General features: G+C 40.6%; 1 protein-coding gene across 8 annotated transcripts in view; it reads right to left on the minus strand.

Moving 5' to 3' along the window:
• The window catches only part of MTA3 (metastasis associated 1 family member 3), a 229128-nt gene that overhangs the window by 149210 nt on the left and 59846 nt on the right, over window positions 1-20072 (minus strand). The gene's annotated exons all lie outside the window — the stretch shown is intronic.

Raw genomic sequence — 20072 nt, forward strand, 5'->3', positions numbered from 1 at the left:
GAAATTCACAAAATAGGGTTGTATATATCCTATGCGTACTTCAATTTCAGAGAATGGGGTATCAGAACTAGGATGTTGTGGCTACTATTAGCATGTTATGAATTCGGAAATATTTGAGACTACGGCATTAGATATCTACCAGTTGATTGATCGGTAGACAGATGAACAATTTTCATTCAAAGACTTCACTTTGTCCAACCCCTGAATGATGAGTTTAAAAAATATATACTACTCCTGGAGCTCCCAGTGGCTCATCAGGTTAAGGATTCAGCCTTATCACTGCTATGTCTCAGGTTTGATCCCTGACACAAGATCTTTGCCATGGGGGCAGCCAAAAAAGAAAAAGAAAAAACAAATTACCACTCCTGAGAAAACAGTCCCAAGAAAACAAACAATAGTCTGTAAAATATGCTGAAGCCCTCAGTCCATCACACCAAGTCTCTGGGTGTTATCCAGGAATCTATCTTAGAATGCAGAAGGAGATGGTTAATGCACATTACTTATTAAAATTGGAAAAAGAGGGAGTTCCCATCGTGGCGCAGTGGTTAGTGAATCCGACTAGGAACCACGAGGTTGCGGATTCAGTCCCTGCCCTTGCTCAGTGGGTTAACGATCCGGCGTTGCCATGAGCTGTGGTGTAGGTTGCAGACGCGGCTCGGATCCCGAGTTGCTGTGGCTCTGGCATAGGCCGGTGGCTACAGCTCCGATTGGACCCCTAGCATGGGAACCTCCATATGCCACGGGAGCGGCCCAAGAAATGGCAAAAAGACAAAAAAATAAATTAATTAATTAATTAAATTTTTTTAAAAATTGGAAAAAGAGACTGACAGAAAGTGTGATTAGCTGCCTGGTTTGTCAATAAGGGCTGGCTTCACTAGTAAAGTTTTACTAGTAGTCATTTCCCATTGAATAAATGAAATCCACAGTTCCAACAATCTAATGAAAATATTTAAATGGTTTGTATTATTTAAATATTTCCATTTACATGTCATACATATTTAAATATTTAAGTACGTACACAGTATAAGATCCAAACATTTTACCAGACCTAAATTTAAAATGCAAAGGTATGATATATATATATATATATATATATATTTTTTTTTTTTTTTGCCGTGCCCACTTCATGTCTAAATTCCCGGGCCAGGGATCAAATTCGTGCCACAGCAGCAACCAGAGCCACTACAGTGACAACACCAAATCCTTAACTGGCTGCACCACAAGACAACGCCTGCAAAAGTATATTAAATGAATATTATTTCAACTTTTCCAAACCATTCTGAGTATATAGGTTTAAATAACTGTGACGTTCATTTTGTGTGTCAAATTGTCTAGGCTAAATCCCTAGTTACACAAATTCTAATCTAAATGTTGCTATGAAAGTATTTTTTAGATAAGATTAAAATTAACTGTAAACAAAAGAATTATCCTCAATAATCTGGGTGGGCCCCTCCAATCAACGGAAAGGCCTCATGAGCAAAGCTGGAATTTCTGTGAGGAAGAAATTCCATGTGGTCAACCCCACAATCGTTCGAGCCAATTACTTGCAATAACTCTTTTCATATATTTATATAAAACAAGTGGAGATTATATATGCATATAGGAGATTATGGGTTTATAGAAGCAAAAAATCTCCAACTAGTTGTTTATCCGGAAGACCCTAAGTGATACAATCTATATAGGTGAATGTAATTAACAGTTATTTGTTGGGTCTTGACAAAGTCTTTTTACTGTGCTTCTCTGAAAACTAGACTGTGAATGACTAATGCCTGGTTAACAAACCTTTCCCAAATCTGTTGGTTTCAAATTCTCTCCTTTCAGCAGACTGAAGGAAGACACAATTGAATTGCCAGCTGCTAAATCATTAAAAATCACTTTTTTGGGGGGCCACCCCTGTGGCAAGTGGAAGTCCCTGGGCCAGGGATCTAACGTGCACCACAGCAGCAATCTGAGCCACTGCAATGAAAACGTCAGAACCTTAACCTTAACCTGCTGCACCACAAAGGAAATCCAAAAATCACTGTTTTTTTTTTTGGTCTTTTTAGGGTCACACTCGCGGCACATGAAGTTCCCAGGCTAGGGGTCTAATTAGAGCTATAGCTGCCAGCCTATACCACAGCCACAGCAACTAGGAATCCAAGCTACATCTGTGAGGTACACCACAGCTCATGGCAACGCTGATCAACTCACTGATCAAGGCCAGGGATCAAACCTGCATCCTCATGGGAACTAGTCAGATTGTTTTCCACTGTGCCACAATGGGAGCTCCCCCATTTTTGATGAAAAACTGCTATATGATTTTTCACGTACAATTCAGAAGAACAAAGAGATACTTATAAACTCTGAGGGCAGGGATTTCTGCTGTTTTGTTCAGTGCTTATCACCAGAGCTTAGAATAGTGTTCACAACATAGTAAGAGCTCAAAACACATTTGAAAAATGAATAAATGGGCAAACTTTACTATTTAGACAAAAAGATTTTGTCAGTACATCTATAAACACAAAAATCAGGAACAGAATCAATACCAAACCCTGTCTCATTCTAGCAATGAGTCACATTAATGCAAGAATCCATTAAATGGGGTAAGAAGTCCTACCCATATTGTTGAGATGATTTTTCAGTAAAAATGTATTATGGATTGTAATTATGAAAATTTTTAGTGTTTGTACTATAACAACAACAAATCAAAAGAAATTAATACTCTGAGCCTTATGAACTCAAAAAATACAAAGTGGAGAGTTCCCATTATGGCTCAGTGGGTAACTAGTATCCATGAGGACACAGGTTCGATCCCTAGCCTTGCTCATTGGGTTAAGGATCTGGCATTGCTGTGAGCTATTGCGTAGGTCACAGACGAAACTCAGATCTGGCGTTGCTGTGGCTGTGGCGTGGGCCAGCAGCTATAACTTCAATTCCACCCCTAGCCTGGGAATCTCCATATGCTGAGGTGCAGCCCTAAAAAGACAAAACAAAAAAAGGAAAGAAAGATATACAAAGTGGGAGTTCTCTTATGGTGCAGTGGGTTAAGGATCTGGTATTGTCACCACAGCAGCTCCACTGTATGCTGTACCATAGCTTCAATCCCTGGCCTAGGAACTTTCATTCGCTGTGGGTGCAGCCAAAAAGAAAAAAGGAGTAACCGTTGTGGTTCAGCAACAACGAATCCAACTAGTAACCATAAGGATACAGGTTCGACCCCTGGCCTCGCTCAGTGGGTTAAAGATCTGGTGTTGCTGTGAGCTATGGTGTAGGTAGCAGATGTGGCTCAGATCCTGCATTGCTATTGCTGTGGTGTATAGGCTGGCTCCAATTCAACTCCTAGCCTAGGAATCTCCATAGGCTGTGGGTGTGGTCCTAAAAAGCAAAAAAAAAAAAAAAAAAGAGAAAAAGAGAAAAAAAAGAAATACAAAGTGTTTTTAAATTTTAATGTACAGTAGGACTAGGTCACTTTGCTGTAGAGCAGAAATTGACAGAACATTGTAAATTAACCACAACTTTAAAAATTTTGTTTAATTTTAATTTGCATATAATTTTTGTTGGAAATAAGCTCAAGAAGAAAAAAAGATCATGTAAAATTTCAAACTGTTAAAGAAGAGCTTGTTATACACATTTTTTTTCTTTAAACTGTGATGGTGGCCATATTGTTACAATATTTCTTTCCTACCAGAATACTTAAAAATGTATATAGCAGAGTTCCTGTTGTGGCTCAGCAGAAACGAATCTGACTAGTATCCATGAGGATGGAGGTTCAATCCCTGGCTGAGTGGGTTAAGGAGCTGGTGTTGCTGTGAGCTGCGATGTAAGGTCACAGATGTGGCTCCAATCTGACCCCTAGCCTGGGAACCTCCATATGCTGCAGGTGCAGCCCTTTAAAAAAACAAAACAAAAAAAAAAACACTGTATATAGCCATTTATTTATTTGTTTATTTATTTATTTACCTACCTTTTTAGGGCCACATGGAAGGCATATGGAAGCTCCCAGGGTAGGGATTGAATCAGAGCTATAGCTGCCGGTCTACACCACAGCCCCAACAATGCCAGATCCAAGCAGCATCTGCGACCTACACCACAGCTCATGGCATGGCAATGCTGATCCTTAACCCACTAAGCAAGACCAGGGATGGAACCCAAGTTCTCATGGATACTAGTCAGGTTTGTAACCCACTGAGCCACAACAGGAACTCCAGCAATTTATTTTTATTTTTTTATTTTTTTGCTTTACAGGGCCACACTTGAGGCATACGGACGTTCCCAGGCTGGGAGTCCATCAGAGCTACAGCTGCTGGCCTCCACCACAGCCACAGCAACACCAGGTCCAAGCTGCATCTGTGACCTACACCACAGCTCACAGCCCTGCCGGATCCTTAACCCACTGAGCGAGGCCAGGAATTGAACCTGCAACCTCATGGTTCCTAGTCAGATTTGTTTCCGATGTGCCACGACAGGAACTCCCAGCAATTTATTTTTAAATGTCACTAATTGCAATACACTAGATATGATATCTTTTGAAATTATTTAAAACTTCAGATGTCAACTTTCAAATGTATAAAGAAGTAAAAGGTTTGAAAATTATCAGGGGAATTCTAAAGTAAAAAATATGAAAACCACTATACTGTGCCGTCATTTTTATAAAAAAAATTGGAGAAAATGTTTATATACATATGTATGATTTTCTTCTATGTACACTGATTTTCTCTGGAAAAGACACTAGAAAGCAGTAACAATGATGACTTCTCAGGGAGAAATGGATCTTTGGAGACCAATATTGGGGAGTTTTTACACTGAATATACTTTTGTACTTTTAAATGTTGACTCATCTTCAAATACTACCTTTCTAAAAACAAAATTAAAATATAAGTAAAACCGGAGTTCCCTTGTGGCGCAGCAGGTTAAAGGTCTGGCATTGTCACCGCAGCAGCTCAGTCACTGCTGTCACACAGGTTCTATCCGAGGCCTGGGAACTTCCACATGCCATGGGTACACAACCAAAAAATAATAATAATTAAGTAAAATAAATAAAAATGTGAAGGTAACCATTATAGGACTACAAATAGGATGAATATTTTCCTCTCAAATAGAAAACTTGGTGAAAATCAAAGAAAGGAAAGAGAAAACACAAACACACACAGACACACACAAATTAAAATATACTCAAATATGAAAGAATTAAATATCATCACTGAAGTTAAAGACTTCAGAACAGGTTTTAAAAAGACAGGAGGAGTTCCCACTGTGGCACAATGGGATTGGTAGCATCTCTGCAGGCCAGGTATAGGTTCAATCCCTGGCCCACACAGTGGTTTAAAGGATCTGGCATTGCCCCACCTGCAGGCACAACTGCAGCTTGAATCTGATCCCTGGCCTGGGAACTCCATATGCTGCAGGGCAGCCAAAAAAGATATTTAGTTATTTAACTAAAGAGATAGACCAGGAAACAAAAACAAAAAAACCAGCTATATGTGGTTTAAATAGACATAACATTCTAACAAACAACCTAGAAGTTTCTGCTATGGTACAGCAGGTTAAGAATCCAGTGTTATAGCAGCTGCAGCTCATGTTCAATCCCTGTCCAAGGAACGTCCATCTGCCACAGGTGTGGTCAAGAAAGAAAATAAATAACCTAAAATATTAAAGGATGAAAAGGATGTAAACTAGCCAAATGCTAATAAATAAGGTAACAGCAATAATATCAGAAAATATCAGAGAAAGAATTCAAAGTGAAAATCATTACAGATATTTTCTACTGTTTTTAAAGAGAATTTATAGGAAGAACAACCTTTATGCACCTGACATCCTGAAGACCATAACATGCTAGAAATGCAAGGAGAAACAGACCAATAAAGTAATTAAGGTTAGTAAACAACAGTTTAGACAAACTAAGCCTATCTGTAAATAAATATTAGGTTTTTTGCGGGTTTTTTTGGTTTTTGTTTTTGGTTTTTTTTTTTTTTTGTCCTTTTTAGGGCCACACCTGCGGCATGCAGAGGTTTCCAGGCTAGGGGTCTAATCAGAGCTGTGCCTCTGGCCTATGCCACAGCCACAGCATCGCCAGATCCAAGCGGCATCGTGGCAACGCTGGATCCTAAACCCACTGAGCAAGGCCAGGGATCCAACCTGAAACCTCAGAGTTCCTGGTCGGATTTGTTTCTGCCGCACCACAACGGGAACTCCAAATACTAAGTTTGTAAAAGATGTATTTACAATGTACTGAGATTTTACTTACGGTCTGAGGAGGATAAAGCAGTGTGTCAATAAAATAGGACTATGTTAACTAACTGTTGAAGCTAAGTGATAGTTAAATGGGGGTTCACTGTGCTCTTCTGCATTTCTGTTGGAAAACTTGGACTACTCAGAAGTGAACCAAGCTCTGTAATACCAGAAAATCTATGAGAAAGAACCATAGGTTCTCAAAGAAAAATATGTAATCTAAAAGCATTTATTGGAGGAGTTCCCTCACGGCTCAGTGGGTTAAGGATTGGGCATTGTCACTGTTGTGGCTCTGGTTACTGCTGTGATGAAGATTTCATCTGCCCAGGGAACTTCCATAGGTGAAGCTGAAGTAAAAAAATATACATATTTTTAAAAAGCATTCATTAGTAAACAAGAGAGAAGACAAATGAATTTGATTTTTCACTCCCAGTATATGATAGAATCATCTTGCCAAGTTCCATATGTAAGTCCAATTGGGATTTTGATCGGGATTTTATTAAATTTACAGATTAATTTGGCAGCAAACTCCTTTACTATATTAAATACTATTTTAAAGAACCAGCTTCTGATTCTGCAACTTCTACATTTCTCCCCTATTTTATTGATTTTTCCTTTGTATTTAATTCCTTCTTTTGAATTTATTTAGCTCTTCTACCCTTTTTTTTTTTTTTTGTCTTTTTGCTATTTCTTGGGCCGCTCCCTCGGCATACGGAGGTTCCCAGGCTAGGGGTCCAATCAGAGCTATAGCCACAGGCCTACGCCAGAGCCACAGCAACGCAGGATCCGAGCTGCGTCTGCAACCTACACCACAGCTCATGGCCGGATCCTTAACCCACTGAGCAAGGCCAGGGATCGAACCCGCAACCTCATGGTTCCTAGTCGGATTCGTTAACCACTGCGCCACGACGGGAACTCCTAGCTCTTCTACTTTTAATAATTATTTGTAGTCATTTTTTTTCAAGGGTTGCTCTGGAGGCTTTTAATTTTCTTATGAGTATCACTGTGGCCTCCTCCCACAGGTTGACATTAACACTTCTACCACCACTCTTTCTGGAATCATTCACAATCGCAGATTTTATTTCTCCTTCACCACAAAAACTACTTGGAAGCATGTTTTTTTAATTTCCAAATTGGATAGCAACACTGCTGGTTTTCCTTTTATTGTTTACTGCATTGTCATGTGGACAGAATATTATTTGTGTTATTCCTGCTTTTGGTTATTAAGATTTTCTTTAGGCCTCATTTATAGATGAACATTATAAATTAACACTCTCCCTCTTAACAGAAGAATTTATTCCATTCACATTTTTTGTCATTGATATGTTTGGACTTATTTTGGTCATTTTATATTTACCTTATTGTTATTTTTCCCTTTTCTAATGAGTTAGAGTCTCTTTGAGACAATTATAAAATCATCTATTAGACTAGTGATATAGATCAGGTAAAATCAAATGATTTATCTTTATCTTTCCATTGGTTATCCTTAAACTGAGAGATACAAGTAACATGAACTTTCTATAAACATAATAAATTGAACAGTACCAACTGAAGGAGTGCCAAAATTCTTGTATGTTGAAAAATACCTTTATGTGATCATATCGTTCCTGAAGTCTCAACTTTTTTTTTTTTTTTGTCTTTTTGCCATTTCTTGGGCCACTCCTATGGCATATGGAGGTTCCCATGCTAGGGGTCCAATCGGAGCTGTAGCCACAGGCCTACACCACAGCCGCAGCAACGCAGGATCCGAGCCGCGTCTGCAACCTACACCACAGCTCAGGCAACGCCGGATCGTTAACCCACTGAGCAAGGGCAGGGACTGAACCCGCAACCTCATGGTTCCTAGTCGGATTCATTAACCACTGCGCCACGACGGGAACTCCTGAATTCTCAACTTCAAAGAATCTGCTCTTCTAGTATGTGTCTAAGAAATCTGATCCTCATTTCTTGATAACCTCTCTTAAAATGTTAAAATTTTCAGTTTTTTCTTTGTGTTCTGAAATCGAGTATATCTTTTTACCAATTAATCTAAAGATTCTCATCCTTCATCTATGGGGAAATTTTCTTCTTTTTAGTAATTCCTCCCCTTCTCTCTCCTTTTTTTTGGCCGCGCCCATGGCATATGGAAGTTCCCAGGCCAGGGATCCAATCTGAGCCACAGCTGCAGCAATGGCTGATCCTTAACCCACTGTGCCAGGCCAGGAACTGCCAGATCCTTAACCCACTGTGGCACAGTGGGAACTACTCTCATTCATTTTTATAACTTAAATCCATCAATGTCTTTATCATTTAGCTCTTTAATTCATTATTTTACTTCAATAAGCATTTTAACTGTTCAAAACATTGCCCTATTCTGATTGTTCTTTATAACTGTTGTTGTTCTATAGAACTGATACATGTATGCTTGCCACATACACATGTACATATAAATTCACACATAAATGTCTATAAAATTTTACTTTAAATATATTTGTTTCACAGTTGCAGTCATATCTTGCACACTTTTCTAATTTTTTTCTTTCTTCTTTGGCCAGACCCTAAGTGTGCACTAGTTCCCAGGACAGGGATGAAACAGCAGCAGCCCAAGCCACTGAAGTGACAATGCTGCATCCTTGACGCACTGAACCACAAGACAATTCCTATCTAATTATTTAATTCAATTATATATTGTGCCATCTGTCTTGATGATATACATAAATCTGTTTTCATTTAAATGACTATAAGACATTCCAGAACATAAAGTTTGTTCAGTTCAATAGCATATTGCTGGACACTTAGTTTCTTCCTTTTTTTTTTTTTTCTTCCCCTTTTTTAGAGCCTTAACTGTGGCATATGGATATTCCCATGCTAGGGGTCAAAACAGAGCTGCAGACCTACGTCACAGCCACACCAGATCCCAGCTGCATCTGCAACCTAGGCTGTAGGCTGTGGCAACGCCAGATCCTTAACCCACTGAGTGAGGCCAGGGATTGAATGGGCATTCTCACAGACACTATGTGGGGTTCTTAACCTCAGTGGGAACTCATATTGCTGGACACGTAGGTTTCTCTGAGTTTCATTGTTATCACACATGCACTTTTCCTAGGGCACTTGTCTACAATTAGTATTCAGTAACAAAAAATACTGAGTTTTGGAGTTCCCTTTGGCTCAGCAAACCAGTATCCCAACTAGTATCCATGAGGACGTGGGTTCGATCCCTGGCCCTGCTCAGTGAATTAAGGATCCATCCTTGCCATGAGCTGTGTGTAGGTCACAGACGTGGCTCGGATCTGGCGTTGCTGTGGCTGTGGCATAGGATAGCAGCTGCAGCTCTAATTCTAACACTAGCCTGGGAACCTCCATATGTGGCAGATGCAGCCCTGAAAAGCAAAAAACAAAAAACAAAAAACTGAGTTTTGGCGTTTTGTACGTGGCAGGCTAGTGATCTGGCATTGTCACTGCCGTAGCTTGGGTGGCTGTTGAGGCACAGGTTTGATCCCTGGCCTGGGAACTTTTGCATGCCACAGGTACAGCCAAAATAAACAAAAAACTGAGTTTTAATTTGCTAGGTACTTCCAAATTCTCTTTTACATTCCAGATCAAGACAGTATGAATCCTAGCTGAATATAAATAATTTTAAATTTTTTATTACTTGGAACTTTAATCTCTAATTTGGAGGAATGAGAGAAAATTCAAGAGGTTCTTATTGGCTGCACCAGCATCACACACAAGTTCCCGGGCCAGGGATCAAACCTGTACCACAGCAACAACCTGAGCCATAGCAGTGACAATGCCAGCTCCTTAACCTCCTGAGTGACTAGGTAACTCCTAGAGTTTTTAAAAATTTGTACACACTGCATTACTTCCATATTCTTAGTATTACAATGAATATTAGCTTTTTTTTTTTTTTTTTCTTTTTAGGGCCACACCCACGGCATACAGAGGTTCCCAGGTCTAATTGGAGCTACAGCTAGGGGCCACAGCCACAGCCACATCAGATCCAAGTCGCGTCTGCAACCGACACCACAGTTCATGGCAATGTCAGATCCTTAACCCACTGAGCGAGGCCAGGGATCGAACCCACAACCTCATGGTTCCTAGTCAGATTTGTTTCTGCTGCACCACTACAGGAACTCCCAATATTAGTAAATTTAATAGTCAACAATAGAGACATAGTTTTTATACTATAAGTTTAGGACCATGGTTCTTGAATGGGTACTAGTCCACACCCCAAGGGGTCTTTTGGAAAGGGTGAAGTGGAGGGCAGTACTACCACAATGGAAAGAGTATAAACATTTCATAGATGTACAAAGATGTTAGATATCCCATAGATATATAGGTATATAGCAAAAGACAGTCCAGTACCAAAGAACTGATAATTTTTTTTTGGTTGGTGGGTGGTCACTCACAGCATATGGAAGTTCCCGGGCCAGGCATCAAACCCACACTAAAGCAGTGACTCAAGCCACTGCACTGACCATGCCAGATCCCTAGCCCACTGCACCACAAGAAACTCCCGCATGACTTCTAAATGTCCCTCTGGCTATTTATGTCAATAAAAAAATGATTATTTTATCTGGACTAGCGGTAATTCCATTTTATGTATGAGAACACAAAATATTTAGGGTGTAAATTTATACAACTGACTTTTTGAGCAATGCAGCCATCATATAAAAATAGAAAAAACTGTATTGTGTTTTGTTGAGAACTTACCAACAGTATCATTTAAAAAATCTCAGCAAATATTAGAGTTCTTAATATAACATATCAGTCTAATTTATAACTACTGTACTGCTAGTTATTCTATGCATACAGGCAAACATTTCACAATTTCATTACACCTTGTAGTATTGTTATGCCTCAGAATTTACACGTACTGAAATACGGTACATGTGATTCTAACATATATTCTATAATAGTTTATTAACCTCATCAATTTTTCCTTATATTTCAGTTAGAACATACTATTGAGTTTTAGGGGGTTTTTACACGTATAAGTTATACTATCAATGAATTTCACTTCAGAATAATAAAGTGGCATTTTTTCCTGACTTGTGCTCGATATGGCCAAAAAATCATTTATAAGGAAAACATTCAGTGTAAGGTATCAGGGCAAAATCTCTTCATTTAGTCAGTCTGTCAAAAGAAAATGAAGGTTACTTAAAGAAAAATAAGGGAGTTCCCTTGTGGCACAGTGGGTTAAATAAGGATCTGGTGTTATCACTGCAGCAGCTTGGGTCGCTGCTATGGCTCAGGTTCATTCCCTAGCCCAGGAACTTCCACATTCCCTAGCCAAGTGTGTGCCCCCACCCCCCAACAACAACAACAACAACAAATAGTTCATTAAATACTTTTAGTAAGGAATCAAAATCCTAGACATTGATTTTAAATTATCACTGAAAATACTCCAAAACAAACAAAAAAAAATCTATTATGGTCCTGTTCCAGTTACAACATCTATTGTTGAGTTAATAAATCACCCCAAAATTTAGTAGCACAAAACAAACATTTTATTTTGCTCACAGGTTCAGTAGGTAAGGAATTCTGACAGGCACAACACACAAGTCTTATCTTTGCTTGACAATAATTGGGGCCTCAAGAGGAACTCAAATGGCTGAAGCTGGTGGCTCCTTCAGATACATATCTGTCACCCGGACTCAGCTAGGACTGTCAACCACAGTACCTACTAATGGCCTCTCCATGTAGCTTGGTTTTCTCACATATCACACATGAGTTCCAAGCAGAAATATCCTGAGAGTAAACACTCAAAGCAAACCAGGTAAAAAGCTACATGGCCTTTTATGACTTAGCCTTGTGAATCACACAGCATTACTTCCACCATACTGTACTGGTCACAACCCCACCCATATGAAAGGAGAGAAGACGTGGACTCCACCTATCAATGGAAAGAATGTCAAAGAATTTGGGGACCATGTTTTAAAACCACTAACACAAAAAATAAAATAAAATCACCACAGATTTTTTTCAGTCAACCAAAATGCTAAAACAGAGTTCCCTGTCGTGGTTCAACCCAACTAGTATCTATGAAGACTCGGGTTCCATCCCTAGCCTCACTCAGTAGGTTAAGGATCCAGCATTGCCGTGAGCTGCAGTGTAGGCTGCAGACGAGGCTCGAATCTGGCATTGCTGTGGCTGTGGCATAGGCCAGCAGCTACGGCTCCAATTTGACCCCTAGCCTGAGAAATTCCATAGGCGATGGGTACAGCTGTAAAAGGAAAAAAAAAAAATGCTGAAATAGAACAACTGGTAGCCTAGTTGTTTCTCAAATGTGTTTCCCTGGTAAATTTAAAGCTACAAATATTTGCAGAGACATTATAATGAACAAGACACATTAAGGCTGAAAAGATGATCAAAACTGTGTCCCCAACATTAAATAACTTAACACTGAGCACTCAGAATGTACAAACTATGTGCTCAGGCCAGGAAAGGAAGCTGAAAAGGATATAACACATATGATCAAAACATCCAACTTCAGTACTTGGAAGCAACAGTCAATTGTGATTACTGGTTCTAAATCTTTTAAGAAAGATGCCAACTCTTATAAAATCTTTTAGTCCAAAAAGCCTATAAAACACTAAACATCTATATCTTGGGAGTTCCCGTCGTGGCGCAGTGGTTAACGAATCCGACTAGGAACCATGAGGTTGCGGGTTCGGTCCCTGCCCTTGCTCAGTGGGTTAACGATCCGGCGTTGCCGTGAGCTGTGGTGTAGGCCGCAGACGCGGCTCGGATCCCGCGTTGCTGTGGCTCTGGCGTAGGCCGGTGGCTACAGCTCCGATTCAACCCCTAGCCTGGGAACCTCCATATGCCGCGGGAGCGGCCCAAGAAATAGCAACAACAACAACAACAACAAAAAAGACAAAAGACAAAAAAAAATCTATATCTTTTTAAAATGCTGAATTGTGGAGTTCCCATTGTGGCTCAGTGGTTAACGAATCTGACTAGGAACCATGAGGTTGTGGGTTCGATCCCTGGCCTTGCTCAGTGGGTTAAGGATCTGGTGTTGCCGTGAGCTGTGGTGTAGGTCGCAGACATGGCTTGGATCCATATTGCTGTGGCTCTGGCGTAGGCCAGCGGCTACAGCTCTGATTGGACCCCCAGCCTGGGAACCTCCATATGCCGAAGAAGCAGCCCTAGAAAAGGCAAAAAGACAAAAAAAATTTAAAAATTAAAAAAATAAAATAAAATACTGAATTGTTTACTGCATGAATCTTAAAATATAAAGCTTCCAGAGTTCCCCTCATGGCTCAGTGGTTAATGAATCTGACTAACATCCATGAGGATGCAGGTTCAAGCTGTGGTGTAGGTTGCAGATACAGCTCAGATCCTGTGTTGCCATGGCCATGTTGTAGGCTGGCAGCTACAGCTCCGATTTGACCCCTAGCCTGGGAACCTCCTTTTTGTGGGTGTGGCCCTAAAAAGCAAAAAAAAAAAAGAGAGAGAGAAAAATATAAAGCTCCCAATATGCCCTTTGACACCAATCCATTTTGTAAGAACATAATGACTCAGACCAGGATATGATAAGAAATCACCTCACCTTTTAACTAAAACAAATCATAACCTTATTGTCTAATAATACCACATCCGGAAATATCTCATTATTTTCTTTTAAATGATTTTTATTTTTTCCATTATAGCTGGTTTACATCATTATTTTGAAAAAATGCTTTTTGGCCGCACCCACAGCATATGAAGTTCCTGGGCCAGAGACTGAACCTGTGCCACAGCAGCAACCAGAGCCAGAGTAGTGACACTGCTGGATCTTTAACCTGCTGAGCCACCAGGGAACCCTTATGATTTCAAATTTTAAGAATAGTGTCAACAGTGCTTTCTGATTCTACTTAAAATAATAATACAAAAACATCATGGAGTTCCCGTCGCAGCGCAGCGGTTAACGAATCCGACTAGGAACCATGAGGTTGCGGGTTCGGTCCCTGCCCTTGCTCAGTGGGTTAACGATCCGGCGTTGCCTGAGCTGTGGTGTAGGTTGCAGACGCGGCTCGGATCCCGCGTTGCTGTGGCTCTGGCGTAGGCCGGTGGCTACAGCTCCGATTCAACCCCTAGCCTGGGAACCTCCATATGCCTCGGGAGCGGCCCAAGAAATAGCAACAACAACAACAACAAAAAAGACAAAAAGAGAAAAAAAAAAAAACATCAGAACCATCAACAAATTGGTAAACTACATGACTAGGTCTTGATATAGGCAGGATTAGCTTCTCCCCAGTTTGCTACAATAGCTAATTATGCTTTTATAATTCTGAGTGAAAACAGGAGTTCCTGTCGTGGCACAGCAGAAACAAATCCAACTAGGAACCATGAGGTTGCAGGTTCGATCCCTGGCCTCGGTCAGTGGGTTAAGGATCTGGCATTGCCATGAGCTATGGTGTAGGCTGCAGACACGGCTCAGATCTGATGTTGCTGTGGCTGTGGTGTAGGCCGGCAGCTAAAGCTCCAATTTGACTCCTAGCCTGGAAACCTCCATATGCCGCGGGTGTGTCTCTGAAAATAAATAAATAAATAAATCTTCCTATCGTCTTTCTCTTCTTCTTCCTCAGAGTTCCAAGAGTGTGCATGTTGCAATGGAAAAGCACAGGGAAGCAGAATGAGCTTCAGTAAGTAAAAGAACTATTCTCATGTGTGCCATTTTTCCCGATGTCCCAACCTTAGCCCAGAGTAAGTGACACAACTGAAAAATTGGGAAAAGAATTCTAAGGAAGACAGCTCTAAGTATAGGAAATATTTTCCCTTTTGTCTACCAGGTTAAAAATGAAGGTGATACAAAATTTAATTTTCTAAAGCTTTACATTTTAAGAACTACAATATTAAAGTACTAAAGATATCAAAAACATCCAGGGAGTTCCCATCATGGCTCAGCAGTTAACAAACCCAACTAGTACCCATGAGGACACAGGTTCAACCCCTGGCACCACTCAATGGGTTAAGGATCCAGTGTTGCTGTGAGCTGTGGTGTAGGTTGCAGGCACAGCTCGGAACCCAAGCTACTGTGGCTATGGCATAGGCTGGCAGCTGCAGCTCCAATTTGACCCTTAGCCTGGGAATATGCCGTGGGTGGAGCCCTAAAAAGACAAAAAGATAAGACAAAAACAAAAACAACAGTATGTGAAAGGCCATAAAAAGTACTAATGAAATTCTTCATTTTCAGAGTCCATGAGTCCCAAGAACCATGTCCATCCCAAACTGGCACTACTCCTTTACTGTGAAATTCCATTTCTAATGGATTAAGGAAATCAAGATAGCATGCATGCATGCATGCATGCATTCATGTATTTATGTATTGCTTTTTATGGCTGCACCCATGGCATATGTAAATTCCCAAGCTAGCAGCTGAATCAGAGCCACAGCTACCAGCCTACACCACAGCCACAGCAACGCAGGATCTAAGCCACATCCGCCGCTCAGGGCAGTGCCAGATCCTTAACCCACTGAGCAAGGCCAGGGCTCAAACCCACATCCTCCTGGATACTACTCAGGTTCTTTGGGTTCATTACCACTAAGCCACAATAGGAACTCCAAGATTGCTTTTTAAAACACAAAGTATGTATATCAGCTTTTAGCTAAACTACCTTAGAAAAGAAGAAGGGTAACAAGTTCTCGAGTCCATGAGGATGCAGGTTCAATTCCTGGCCTCACTCAGTGGATTAAAGATCCGGCGTTGCTATGAGCTGTGGTGTAGGTCGCAGACACAGCTCAGATCCCTTGTTGCTACGGCTATGGCGTAGGCCAACAGCTACAGTTCAGATTCGACCCCTAGCCTGGGAACCTCCATATGCCAAGGGTGTGGCCCTAAAAAGACAGGAAAAGAAAAAATGTGTAAACTGCTTGATAACGCTAATGTTTACAGAATCCTAAGTGATCAATGGATGCTAAAACAAGTGGGTTAAAGTTTGACCAAGAAGATATTATTTACACGATTGCCAAGTATCTACCCCCAAATACAAGGGACCACCACCTTAACCAAGTCATCAAATCTAACATTACCATTATCAGGACAAATCCAATTACGTGGGTTTGTCCTAATACTGAGAAGAAAACATCATCACCTATATGGCATCCCTATAAAAAATATGCAACCTGAATCTAATTATGAGGAAACATCTAATTATGAGGAAACATCAAGTTAAGTCATATTCAACAAAATAACTGGCCTGTTTTCTTCAAAAATGTTAAGTTCAAAAAACACAAAGACTGGGAGTTCCCATCGTGGCGCAGTGATTAATGAATCCAACTAGGAACCATGAGGTTGCAGGTTCGATGGCTGGCCTTGCTCAGTGGGTTAAGGATCCCGCATTGCCTTGAGCGGTGGTGTAGGTCACCGACATGGCTCGGATCCTGTGTTGCTGTGGCTCTGGCGTAGGCCAGCGGCTGCCGCTCTGATTAGACCCCTAGCCTGGGAACCTCCATATGCCATGGGAGCAGCCCTAGAAAAGGCAAAAAGACCAAAAAAAAAAAAACACACACACAAGACTGAGGAACTGGTTCCTTATGAAGGAACCATAACAATAACTTACAATGTGTGTGCCTAAGTTTTACCTTTAAGAAAACATATACAACTATGCAGAACATTGTTGAGACACAAAATTTGAATAACGACTGTAAATGAGATAACAGTTTTGTGTAAATATTAGGTTTCCTTAGATGTTTACTGTATTGTGGTTATGGAGTTCCCACTGTGGCGCAACGGATCAGCAGTGTCTTTGCAGTGCCAGGACACAGGTTCCGTCCCTAGCCCAGCACAGTGGGTTAAAAAGGATCTGATGTTGCTGCACCTGCAACACAGGTTGCAACTGTGTCCAGATCTGATCCCTGGCCCAGGAATTCCATATGGCCACGGGGCAGCCAAAAGAGAAAAAAAAAAAAAAAAAAAAAAACTCTATTACAGCTATGTAGAAGAATTTCCTGGAGTTCCCGTCGTGGCGCAGTGGTTAACGAATCCGACTAGGAACCATGAGGTTGCGGGTTTGGTCCCTGCCCTTGCTCAGTGGGTTAACGATCCAGCGTTGCCTGAGCTGTGGTGTAGGTCGCAGACGTGGCTCGGATCCCGCGTTGCTGTGGCTCTGGTGTAGGCCAGTGGCTACAGCTCCAATTTGACCCCTAGCCTGGGAACCTCCATATGCCTCGGGAGCGGCCCAAGAAATAGCAACAACAACAGCAAAAAGACAAAAAAAAAAAAAAAGAATTTCCTTACATTTAGGAAAAACACAGTCATCTCCAACTTTCAAATGGTTCAGGAGGAAAAAAAGAAGTATATCAAGAATGATAAAATGTTAATTGCTAAATCTGGGTAAAGGGGTATACTGGAGTTTCTTGTGTATTTTTGGCATGCTCTTTAAGTTTGAATGAGGCCACTATCTTTTAGAAATACATACCAAAATGTTTACAGATGGAATATTAAGATTTCTCTAATGAGCTTCAAAATAATGGGATAATTAGAGGCCTAGGTGAAGTAAAAGGTCATGTATTAATGTATTAATAACTCTTAAAGCAGAATAATGGGAACATCAAGTGTCTTACACTAGTCTCTTTTTTTTTTTTTTTGTCTTTTTGCCATTTCTGGGGCCACTCCCGAGGCATATGGAGGTTCCCGGCTAAGGGTCGAATCAGTGCTGTAGCCACCTGCCTACGCCGCAGCCACAGCAACGCAGGATCCGAGCTGTGTCTGCGATCTACACCACAGCTCAGGCAACGCCGGATCCTTAACCCACTGAGCAAGGGCAGGGATCGAACCCACAACCTCATGGTTCCTAGTCAGATTCGTTAACCACTGTGCCACGACGGGAACTCCTTACACTAGTCTCTTTTAGAAGCTTCTGGTTTTTGGTTGTGGAAGTTCCCAGGCCAGTCAGTTCCTTGGGTCATAGCAGTGACAACTGTGGATCCTCAATCCACTGCACTGTCAGGGAAGTCCTGTACTTTTGTACATATGAAATTTCCTGAAATAAGAAGTTTTAAAGAAGTCCACGATGGAAAGATGAAAGTTCTTCAGATGGAAAAACTAAGGCTCAGGAAAATTAAGTGGCACTTACATTCAGGACTATACTTTTGAAATCTTTGTAATATGTATCTCTCCATTAATCCTCCCTTAATACCTCTTTTTCTTTTTTTTTTTCTTTTTTTGTCCGTTCCTGGGCCAGAGATCAAACTCGTGCCACTGCAGCAGTGACCAAAGCTGCTGTGGTGACAACGCCAGATCTTTAAACCACTACGCCACAAGAGAATTCCCAAAACCTCTTTATAAAGCATGAATCACTGAGGCAATTTTATTCTCCCCACCTGAAATTTTAGTCAATACCAACAGAAACACAGATGATACCTCTAACTCCATCATACACAGATAAAGAGTTACCTTTAAGAGTAAAAATCAATAATTGGGGAAGAAAAACAGTAAATGTAGACAGAAATAATCCACCCAAAGCAATGATCTACAAATGGATAAGGAGGCAGAAAAACTGACATTTATTAAGCACCATTATGAGCCATTCCTTAGGTCATTTAATCCTCACATCAATACTGGCATAATTTTTCCCTCAATTTTTTTTTGTTTGTTTGTGGTAAAAATATATATAAAACAAAACAAGGTAATCGTTTTCAACTTCATTTTAGAAATGAGGAGAAAGCAGAAGAATGAAAAGTTAAGAAATTTTCCCAAGGCAAACAGCAAGTAACCAACCAGAACTTGACCCCAGGTCCTTCTTTAAAGTACATGACTGCCATTATAGAATTTGATTGATTCTTAAGTTTCTTAAAATTTCATTTTTATGAGTCAATCCTGAGAGCCTAATTATTTCTGAAAAAACTAATTTTTGGGAGTTCCCATCATGGCTCAGTGGTTAACAAACCCGACTAGGGTCCATGAGGATGCAGGTTCAATTCCTGGCCTTGTTCAATGGGTTAAGGATCTGGCATTGCTATGAGCTGTGGTGTAGGTCACTGACACGGCTCAGATCCAAGTTGCTGTGGCTGTGGTGTAGGCCCGCAGCTACAGCTCCAAATCAACCCCTAGCCTGGGAACCCCCGTATGACAAAAGACAAAAAGACAAAAGACAAAAAAGGACAAAAGGCGGAAAAAAAAACAACCACTGATTTTCTACATCTCCAAGCCTAAAAGACCCAGCACCAAAAGACCCTCCATGAACAGTCAGCAGAACCCCTAACAATCTTTACACCCTACTACCTTTCCAAAAACAACTTTAGAAGCTAAATAAAATCCAAAAGTACATGAATACAAATGAGACATTTTTTCAGTTTACATTGTAAATGGTGAATAAAACCCAAATAATTTTGCATTGATACATTAAAAACACATTTAATTTATAGATTTTGGCTTTAGCTAAAACAACTGATTAGTGTGCCATTTTATTTTTTATTTTTTGGCCATGCCCACAGCATGTGGAAGTCCCCAGGCCCAGGACTGAACCTGAGCCACAGTAGTGAGCCAAGTCACAGCAGTGATACCACCGGATCCTTAACCCCCTGCACCACAAGGGAACTCCTAGTGTCTTTTTAAAAAGCAGTATTTTCGTCTCATACATGAGGAACAAATACGATAGCCCTGAATCTGTCAATATATAATTTGTAAATATTACAGAATCCATATCATAACTAACATTTTCTCTACAAAAATAGCAAGAAATGGAAAAACACTGAACTACAGCAGAAAATATAGCAGGAATTTAACTTATGAGACAACCAATCTGCTTGATTAAACTGGTGACACAGCAAGAAAGTCATTCCTGTGCACACCACAATCTCCCTCCCCCAATAATCAAAATACTTCAAAAGCTTCAGGATCCCCAAGACCAAAGTTTGACACATCACAATGTTAAAACTGAAAAATACACATACGT

The sequence above is a fragment of the Phacochoerus africanus genome, chromosome 5 (genome assembly GCF_016906955.1).
Source record: "Phacochoerus africanus isolate WHEZ1 chromosome 5, ROS_Pafr_v1, whole genome shotgun sequence".
NCBI lineage: Eukaryota > Metazoa > Chordata > Mammalia > Artiodactyla > Suidae > Phacochoerus > Phacochoerus africanus.